The sequence below is a fragment of the Lutjanus erythropterus genome, chromosome 14, assembly GCF_056507025.1.
Source record: "Lutjanus erythropterus isolate fLutEry1 chromosome 14, fLutEry1.hap2, whole genome shotgun sequence".
Classification (NCBI taxonomy): domain Eukaryota; kingdom Metazoa; phylum Chordata; class Actinopteri; order Lutjaniformes; family Lutjanidae; genus Lutjanus; species Lutjanus erythropterus.
Window position 1 is genome coordinate 20,439,522 of NC_139330.1, and position 11,238 is coordinate 20,450,759.

Sequence of the window (11,238 nt, forward strand, 5' to 3'; positions counted from 1 at the left end):
GTGCAATATGGCTCTCTCTTTAATGAACTACTAACTGTCCCCCGTTTTAATTGATGTGACATTTGAGCCATTTATCTCTGACATTTCAATGAAGGATGATTCTCAGCCTTGCCATTTACTTTTTTGTGCTATTTTCTAAGAGTCATTTGCATTTTTCTGCTCTAAACCTGCTTTTTGTCTCTCATTAGCTAATTAGAGAGCAACATGCACAATTAATAAAAATGAACATAACCTAGTTTGATATAGGCTTGATGAGGGATAATCAGAAAATCACTGTTTTCTTAATATTCATCAAAAATGATGTGAAGGGCTACCTGTGGTAAAAGGTGACTTCGATAAAGCCTCGTAACCTTTACCCACATACCAACATGTAGCCTACAGTGTGGGACAACTTATGTTCGCAGCATGGGGAGAATCAAGCTCAATTAATCAGCATATGATTGCAGTAAGCAGCCCCCTCTGCTGGATCTTCTGAGCCATACTGTTTGAAATCATTTTAATGCTGCATTCACTGGCCAGACAATTATCATATGTGGCAGGCACAGTGGATGTTTTTGCATTTGCTTTATTACATTTAGAGAAAAAAAAGTCTCAAATGTGCAATTTAATTTTTTTTAAAGACAACTTTTGCTTTTTGTCATCCTATATTTATTGTTTATTAATTTTAATTACTGCTGGCACTTCAAAGCTGTTTTGCACATTTTATATTTAGTTTGTACAGTCATATATATTCATTCTGATGAGTGCAAATAATTTATTTTAAAAACAGGAAATACTTTAGCCATGGTGTGTTGAAATAAACAGCCTGAAGTGCGTGTGAGTGATATAACAACCTAGTATACTAAAGGCTCCAGACTCAATTGTTTTCCATAATGACACATATTTTCAGTCTTTTTAAGATATCCTTTAAAAACACGGCTGCACTGGTGACGACTGTTCCTTTGATTGTGAGCGGCATCATTGCCAAGGTGTGGTGCCCTGTCTGTGTTGGCAGCCGGGCTGATATCTTTTGTTTGAGACTCAAAGAGCTCTTTTTCCTGTTCAGTTTCCCTCACTATTTTTGTTTGTGTGAGGTGTTGATAGACTTATACGTTGCACCGCTTCCTTTTAGTGTACAGCACCAGATGTTTGTGAGAATAACAACCCTAACCTTTTTGTCATAATGACAGAAATTGTTTATTAGCAGCTTTTGTCCATCCGGTAATGTATGATTGTCACAGCTCAGTCATATACTGCCTGTCTGTGTCTTGCTCTCTTTTCCGGTGTTCGCAATCTCACTCTCATGTTGGCGTGGGAGGAGTTGAAGTCATTTATGATATCAGATATTCTCCAGGAGAGCAGGAAAGTCCTGACAGACTGAACAACCACCATCCTCTCACACAGTGGTGTGTGTGAGTGTGCATTTTAATCAGGAAAAATGGCTCTGTGGGCCTCACATTGCACATTGAGGAGGTCTGGGTGTTCTCATTGTGTATACCCAGTGTACAGTACATGTTATGTCTGTTCCTCTAAATCAAACCATGAAGCAGGCATGAAAAAGGCAACCCGTTATTTTGTTCTTTTTACTTTGACACTTTGTTATTCCACTCCTCTCAGAAGAATTAGCCTGATCATCATATAAGCAACGCCGCAGCCACAAAATTCTCTGTACCCTCCAGTGCCCACTTATTTAGTGTGCCTGTGTGCCTCTGTCCCTCCATATCTGATATGATGTGGCTTCTCTATTTTACTGTTGACATAGTGCTATGAATGTCTGAGCACTTTGCAAATGAAGAGGCTTGAACTCCTGACAGGCAGTGTCGCCGGCACCATGACACACTGGCCCGCACATGCTGTGCGGCATAATGATGACATTAGGATCCAGTGATAATATCAGGACGCACTTCAGATAAATGACTGATAAACCAGGGGTTGTGCCTCTCGTATTACACGCTTGACAGAGCAGCTAATCAGTGTCCAAGTGACTGCTATTACATAAATCATGAGCTCGACTTTGATGCATATTCCATCAGTGTTCCCTATTCATCACGTCATCTGGGGGAGACTCTCTGGATGACTGGCTGCCGGGCCAACACACATTTTAAGAGCACATTATGTTTTCATTAGAATTTGATATGATCCATTCCAGTGTTGATTTGATTTTACGTGCTCGGGTCATTTGATAGGAAACTACCAGGGAGAGGGGAGTGTATTGTTACACTGTGTAAGCTGCTCTGGGTGTCATTTCACTCTCTCTGGTCACATTTACAGTAAAGATGCTTGTTGATAAACCGTATTGTTTCTTTGTGTAATAATTAAATTTTACTGAAATTATCAAAATTGTTTTGTGGTATTTTTATTTAATTACCATCAACCCACATTTTCAGGCAAAATGCATAATTGTATATAAAAAACAAAGACTTCTGTGCATTGTTGTTTTATTTAGCAATAAAATCAGATACATCCAGAGATGAAGTTGGAAGGGAGATGTGGGGTGTTGAAGTGAGTCGCCATGTATGTTTTATTCTCCAGTATTGGGGTCAGAGGATGTGAAGGTGGGGGTGTTAATTTAATCCCCATTCTTACCCAGAGCATGGCCACACTCTCTAAGGAGCTTTATCTCTGACAACTGTGTCAAATTAGAGAGGCCACGAGCCCCTCATAAAGAATATGTCTGTCAGACTACATTGTTCCTGGCCTCTGAAATATACGGCCGAGAGAGACAAAAATAGAAGATAACACCGTAGTCCCACAGTTGGACTTGAACATGATGAAATAATTTTCAAGCCATGTGATCCTGTCAGTGAGACAAACCCCTAATAACACTGATGTCCAGGAATTATTCTGTACCTTTGCTGCTTTGCTATTCATGGATTTCAATAACTACTGTATTAAAAATCCTACCTGTCCTGCCCTTATTCCTATTATTTGTGTGGTCTAATTATTTTCATGCTAATAAAATGCTTGAACAGAATTATTTAGGTAACTTTATTGGACATTAATTCATTGTAATTCAGCCTGGCTGTGTATAATTGATGGGAGTGTTACATTCCATTAGCCATGGTACATAACTCTAGGTCAGTCCAGTCTGATAAGTGCCCATCATTTATCTCCCTGGTATCATCGCTGTCCCACAGTCAAACATGTAAAACAACTCTTAATGTTCTCTCTAGTCCCCTATGGGTGTTTCTCCCTGTTATCATCATTGCCTCTATTCTAGGGGGACTTCCTCTGGAGACAACATTTTCATAGACCTTTGACCTAAACCATATTTTCCATTTGAATGGTCTGACTAGTGAATATTTACAAGCATGTTTAATGTATAATAGATCTCATCTGTGAGTATCAGGAGCCATTTTCTGCTCAGTCAGGTTCCGGTGTTGGCCTTGGCCCCCTTTGCTTGAGGTAATATTGACCCCTCTTAAAAACAAAATGACCTGTGCCTCATTTAGGCCAAGTAGTATGCATACGTATTGCACAAGTCCTAAGGGCATACATGTTTATAACAAGGAAAGCTGGCAGTCTCGAATGTAAACATCTTAGCACTGTAATATTATTGTATCAGTAAAGTCCCAGAAGGTGGTAGATTTAATAATGTGGGTGGATTATATAAGAGAGAGAAATAAAGCAGTAATTTGAAATTGTTTGGGGACCTTTTGTGTCAATGGTTATGGAGGCTAAGGGACAATTCCATTCCCTCAGGCCACTGTTAAAAAGGCAATGACTTTTCTTGTACATGCACAGCATTTTGGAATCTACATGCATTACTAGCACCACAGGCTTTTATCATGTGATTAGTAATACATAATACATTTGATTCTATTATCATGCATGGAAAAAAAAAATGAATGAATGAAGGTGGTGAAAGGAAGAACATGTTGGTGATGATGAATAACGTCTGCAGTGAAGTGCTTGAATATACATTTAATAGAGAAACAGATCTCGGTTTGCTTCTCGGGTGCTTATACAACCACCGGGTTTTTAATCTCTTTCTTGCCGATGAAAGTCCCAGTAATTGCTATATTTCCCTTTTTGTTTCAAGGACCTTTGATGATCCCTTGGCTTGCATCAGAGGGCAAAGTCATTAGTGGAGAAATGAGCTCAAGTGAAGAGAAAGAGATTGCGGGGCTCGCAGCATGATTGGAAACTTTGCCTCACATTGCATCCTAATTTGAATTCAATTTTCAACGTATATGTGATAGATAAGGACAATTAGAAAATATGTACTTAGAAAAATTGTTGACTTTAACCACCCCCCTATTTAGCATTAATAAAGATGTAATAAATGGTTTATAACACACTGTCATGCAGATGAAATTTGTCAAAAATTACAACTTCCTCTTTGGAGACATAATTTGCATTATTAAGAATGTATTTTACAATATTGTCATTCATTTTCTGTTTATACAACACTCACAGGTGCCCACAAAAACACTTATACCTGCCAACAACTACATTATAGTGTAGTATTAACCATTATGTCTTATTTGCATTCAGTATTCAATGTAAATGTGATTGATAAGGAAAATTAGTAAATATGTACCTAGAAAAATTGATGACTTTAATAACTCCTATTTAGCATTTATAAGTTGTGTATAAACATGTAATAAATGGTTTATAACAGACTAAAATGTTGATGGAATTTGTCAGCAAACACACCTTCCCCCATGAAAGCATATTTTGTACTATTACAAATGTGTTTGACAGTGTTGTCATTCCTTATCTGTTTATGCGCCATTCTCCGCTAATGGGTGCCTACAAGTACATTAATAAACAATTATATCTGCTTACAACCACATTATAAACCATTCAATCCATGTGATAGATAAATAAGGACAAATAAAATATATGTACTTAGAAAAATTGTTAACTTTAACCACTCTTATGTATTTATAAGCAGAGAACAAACATGTAATATTTTTTTATAACACACAAAAATGTAGATGAAATTTGTCAATGATTACAACTTCCTCAATGAAGACATATTTTACATGGTTGCAAATTTGCCTTACAATGTTGTCATTTATTTTTTCTTTATGCAAAAAGCATCCCCTTATGAGTGCCCACATTAACAAACACATAACACTTATCTTACAACTACATAATCCCTTGCATCCTATTTGAATTTGATTTTCAGTGTATATGTGATAGAAAGGTCAATTAGAAAATATGTGCTTAGAAAAATTGTTGACTTTAACCACTCCTATTTAGCATTAATAAAGATGTAATAAATGGTTTATAACACACTGTCATGTAGATGAAATTTGTTAAAAAATTACAACTTCCTCTATGGAGAAAACTTGTATTATTACAAACGTATTTTACAATGTTGTCATTCAATTTTCTGTTTACACACCAACATCCACTTACAGGCACCCACAAATTAGAGCTGAAATGAGTAGTTAATTAATCCATTAATTGTCAAGTATTACATTAATTGCCAACTATTTTGATGATGTCATGTTTTGTTTTTGTTTTGTTTTTTATTTTTTAGAAATACAGCTTCTCAAATGTGTATATTAAATAGTTTCTTTCATCCTCTAGGGCAGTCAACTGAATGTTTTTGCGTTGTTAACAAAACAAGAAATTTGAGGATGTCACCTTAGGCTCTGGAAAACAACGGTCAACATTTATTCACCATTTTCTGTCAATCAAGAAAGAATTGACAGATTAATCAATAATAAAAATTATTGTTAAGTGCAGCTCTACCACAAATATAAGCACATATATGTGCTTACAACTACATTATTGTGTGCTATAAACCATTTATTGTATTATTATTATATTTATATACAGCACATAAACAACTGTAACTCTGCTCTTGAGGACACATAAGTCGAGGCTGGTGCATAAACAGATACAGATCTTCTTTGTGAAACATGTCTCCATAGATTTCAAATTGTTGACAAACACTGTATATTAATAAACACTTAAAAATGTTCTTAAAACTGCTTACAACTACATTATAGTGTGTTATAAATCATTTATAACTTATGCACAGCCTGTAGATGCAGTATATCACAACAACAACAGCTATAACTCCTCCTGTGAGAACCCATACATGGAAGTTGTTGCATGAACAGATAATTAATTTGTAAAACACATCTGTAATAATACAAAATATATCTTGATTTTAATTATTGCTAAAATCTGTATTTTAATAAACTTAAAATGTTGTTATATCTGCTTACAGTAACATTTCATTGTGCTACAAACCACTGATAAAGTGTTAATGTACAGCCTACAAATGTGGTTTATAACAAGATCAACTATAACTCCTCCAGTGGACAATCCTGAGTGGAGGCTGGTGTTACAAACAGATTATTAATTTGCAAAACACATCTGTAATTACACAATGTATGTCTTTATAGAGGAAGTTCTCATTGTTGACAAACAGTATATCAATAAACACTTACAAATGTTCCAATATCTGCTGACAACCACATCTTATTGTGTTATAAACCATTTAATAAGTGGTTAAATGCTGCTTCTAATGTTAAATTGGAGGGATTAGGGTAAAATATTACCAAATAATGTAGTTTTATTTCTTACTTGTCTATTCCTCTTTGCATATGGTACATGTTTAAAAAAGAGCAACAGTCTTATCATGAATTTTGACATGTTTAATTAAATTTACACTTACAGTTAATTACTTAAAGTATATTCTAGACTTGACATGCTGTAACAGATAAAAATTGCCATCCGTATCACATGCTAAATACAGAGCAGTTACATTTCACAGTAGCTAAACTGGCAATATGTTCTGTGTTATAATGCTGCAATCATCATCAAGTTGTTCGGGGAGGGAGTAGGGGGTGCAGGGACATGTGAAATATGAAATCCTGTCAATCAAACTGCGGTATACAACACACTGTTGCGGTTGGGTGACAGTGGTTCTTTCATGTAAATCACAGACATTAGAAATAAAAGACAGGCCTGTTGACTTGTTTCATGCTGGGAATCGGTGGCCCAGCATGTGTTGCTCTGTCTGTGCTTCACTCTCCTGTGGAACTGCTGTCCCCTGGGTCCTAGCACTGCTCCCTGGGGTGCACTGCATATAATTACCCACAATCCACCCTGAAACAGCTCTCATTTACAGTAATCAACAGTCTGCACTTCAAAGGATTCATGTGGCATCAGACACCAAGAGCCACTGTGTGTTATTACAAATTGTTATTATTGCCTCACAGTTACCTTTATGTACTGCAGCGGATGAGTTTCCTTTCTTGCATCATTATTATTATTAATATTATTATTTTTTATTATTATCATTATTATTATGGCCCATTAAGGGCTGATGAGGGCAAACACAGTATCTTGTTTTGTGTTTGACGACTTCAAAAGCACCCTCAGTTCAATATAAGGTCTGAACAACAGCAGCAAAAGCATCAGATGTCTAATATTATACAGGAGGGTGTGAGGAGAAACGGGGGGTTAGCTTCATCAAGGGCTTAAATTTACATGACTAACGAATTCAGACTGCAAGTAAGAAACGCAAGATCATTTGATCATTTGGCAGACATGATGGTGGTCTGTGTGATAATGGTCATTATCATAAACCGGAGCCATCATTAGGCTTGATTTCAGATAATGGTCAGTGCGGAAACCATTTTATACAAAGAAAAGCCTCTCCCCATTAAAGACATATTAAGTGAATTAACTCACATCATGAGTAGGGAACAACTGTGTGGTATTGCCTGGAACATAATGTGCTTATAATGTGAAGTGATTTCTCCTGACTGGAGACAAGTCAGCCAGTTTACATTCATAATAATTTGCCCTAACCCTGCACCATTCATCCCTTTACCACAGACAAAGATATTTTTATATGTTATAAAAAGTAAAAAAAAAACATATGTTATCTAAACTTTATATTTTGCTTGGCAAAAGAGAAGCAAATTACTATACACTTAGAAATTACACTGTATCCATAAATTATACTGTATGTTTTAAATGATTAGTAAAACATTTAAAGTGCACATGAACATGCAATGTTTTTGATTTGTCTCAGATTGTCATATATAGCCATATTTTATATGTTAATATAAACATTGCATTGCAAAAAATTGCATCTGTATTACATTCCATTAAAAACAAAAAAATGTAAACATACATTCCAGTATGGATATAGATCGGTATAGCTGCAACAGGCCAACATCAGACTGATAATATCGGCCGACTTATAATATTGGTCAGGCTCTAATACCAGTTCAGTCTTCATCATGTTTTGCACATGGCATACAGTACAAAACATACATGTGGCACTGACCTAGCGTAAAGCAAATTGTGTGGATGTCATGTCGCATGACATCAGTATTAAATTGGTAATAGTTATGCAAATCAAATTGTAAATTTAAAGATTGCATGCACATAATTAAGTTTGTAAATTCCACATTTTAGAAATATATGACTCTTGCATATTTGTTTTTAATATGGATGTATAGTATATAAGCCTGAGCAAATATACAGTAGTTTTACCAGTAATTGAACGATGCTTCTCCCATTCACCTCTTGGCAAAATGGCTGCTGTGCATCCAGAGAGACCACCTTCAGACATGACATCCTCTGCTCTCTTGTGAGAAGAGCAGCGTCCTCCACAGAAGCTGCCTCTGACCCTCTGGCACTGCTGGGCCTCATCATTGCCGGTCCATTAGGGATGCTGGAGCAGGTCTCCAAACGGGCACGGCTGCACCACATTACTCCTACCCCTCACTGCTGGCAGCTCCCCTAGGGGCCAGGTCATGTCATGGCATGGGTGCCCTGTGAGTGAGCTTGTACCAGGTCTGCCCTTGACATGCCCCCCCTACTCCTCCTCCTCCTTCTCCTCCATGGAGAAGAGAGAGCAGACCGTCCGGATGGGGCACTGGGGGTGCCAGCTGGTGCCAGCTGCGAGGGGAGATATCCAAGGTGGCGGACACCTGTCCTAACTCGCGCCCCCCAGCTCCCACAATGCATCTGGTGCGGCCCCGCAGACCCATCGTGGGGAAATGAGGCGCTAACCTTGAGGAGAAATGCTCCCAGCGTCGCATTAAGAGAGGCCCTAATTGCTGAGTGCTAGCACTGCCAAATGACATTAGGAAGTGCTGTCGTTTACTTTAACATAATGGCTCAGCGTGTTTTTTGGCTAAACTTCCTTTGCTTCTCTGAGGTGTTTCACCACAGTGGCCATTTTGGCCCTGTCATGACCAATCAGTGGAGGACTTGAGGATGATAGCGATTCTTGAGGACAATAATTCTAAAGACATTTGAGAGTTGGGCATTCAGATGTAAAATTGAGCTCTATGGTGGGAAAAAACACTGCAGAGGGCCATACGACTGCTCTATACTATGAACTCACTATACCATGTAAATGGCTACCATTTGTGAAATAGCAAGTGCATTAACTGTACAAGCGGGTGAGTGTATTATTTATTCCTTTTTTTATCAGACCACATGCTTGTATGGCTTTGTCGTTTCAAAGAAATACTAACACAGTCCACTCAGTGTGATTAAATTAAACAAGCATGCTCATTACATTATGCATACTGTAATAAGAATAGCCCTGACCGGTCTGTAGCAGTATAGCAGGCTCCACTGAGAATGATCACATGTTTCGCTGCTGTACTAGATTTTTGGGGCACCCATTAGCAGAACAAAAATCACCTTTGATTTAATGAAAGGTCCTCATTTGCTTACCGGCTCTCCTCACTTACGGGCACATGGTTAAATTAAGCACCCCCACCACCACCACCACCACCCCACCCCCCATCTTTGCCTCCATTCGAAGGAGACACCGTCCCCTCTCCTGCAGTATAATGCTGTGATGATTCTATGATCTGGTGTTTCAAGTCTGCAGGAGTGTCAGAAATCCACTGCAAGGTGCTTCTAATTGCAGATACACCTCAGCACTTGAAAGTAATGAATGTGAGCATGGTGAAACCTCCAAGGATCAAACGCTAGTAATACATCATCAGTTCTGAAAAGGGTAATTCGTTTCCCTTCGCCAAGCAAAATATTAGAAGTTCAGATAGGGGGTTTTATTATTAATTTATTCTTCCCCCAATACATGATTTTGTAATTGAAGTGCTATGAATAAAGTAACCCATATATCTTAGCGAGCCTCTATGCATCCGTTGACTAGACGTGGGATTTGAGTGTGTAAATATTGTCTGTAGCGAGTCGCAACAAGGATGATTCTTCCTCAAACACACTTTGGTGATATGTTTGATTGGATTTTGAGCCATGTATTTCCCAAGATCATAACAAATCATACTTTATTGTGTCTCATCTTAGATCTATAGTGTTATTTACTGTACTTCTAGCAAGCTTAACTCCATGATTTTGTTTGAAGTTTTGTTCAGATAAAGGCTCACACTGTTGGCAAGTCTTTTTTAATTGTTTAAGTCTTAAATGGAAAAGACATTTTTCAACTCAAGGAGGCATTTGTAGCATTTCCCATTCCCATACGCTCAGCAGTGTGCATGCATGCAATCCAAATCTAAACTTTGCTTCACCTGATCCCTCCGAAGTGTAGCACCTCCAGTCGCCATGGGGTAATCATGCCACAGGGACCCAGTCAAAACAAGTCCGGCAGCTCTCTAGAAGACGGCCTCTTACTGCTGGTTGACCCTTGCGGCCACCAAGCTGTTGACCCCAGGAACACAGGGGTAAGAAGTTCAAAGCCCAGCTGTCCGTGTGTGATCTCTTCGTCTGGGCCACGGTCGTGCGCCACGGGGCTACTTCCCCCCGCTGCCTGAAAGCGGTCTTCACTCAAACAAAAATCAGGATATGCTATGCTCCTCCAATGGTGCTCTAAACTGCTGAAACTCAGTTGAGCGCAGAGTGTTTGTGTGTTCGCGGGATGTAATTTACGGCCTCGTGTTGATTGCGTGCTACCAGCCTTGTGCAGGGACCGGTGTTGCGGCAGCTCGTGGCATCTGCTCAGACGGCCACTGAGGAACGAGCATAACAATGTGCCATTCACGGGCCAGATGATGTCCAACTGCGAAGAAGAGCTTGGACAGGAAGGGTAGGAGAAGGGCAAAAGAGACAGGAGAGGTTGATGGACTTTACAAGAAAACTAAAAAAAAAAAAAATCAGGAAAAAGAAGAGAAATCACTTCATCTCACAGCATATTTATCTCCTACTTGCTGCTGCACAGCCTGTCACTGGATTACTTACATAATCAATTCCTTGTTATTCCAATGCAGAGACAAATCAGAGTTGTGGTCTATAGTTAAAGCCGGGTCTCAGCGACCTGTCATCTGTGGTGTACAGTTA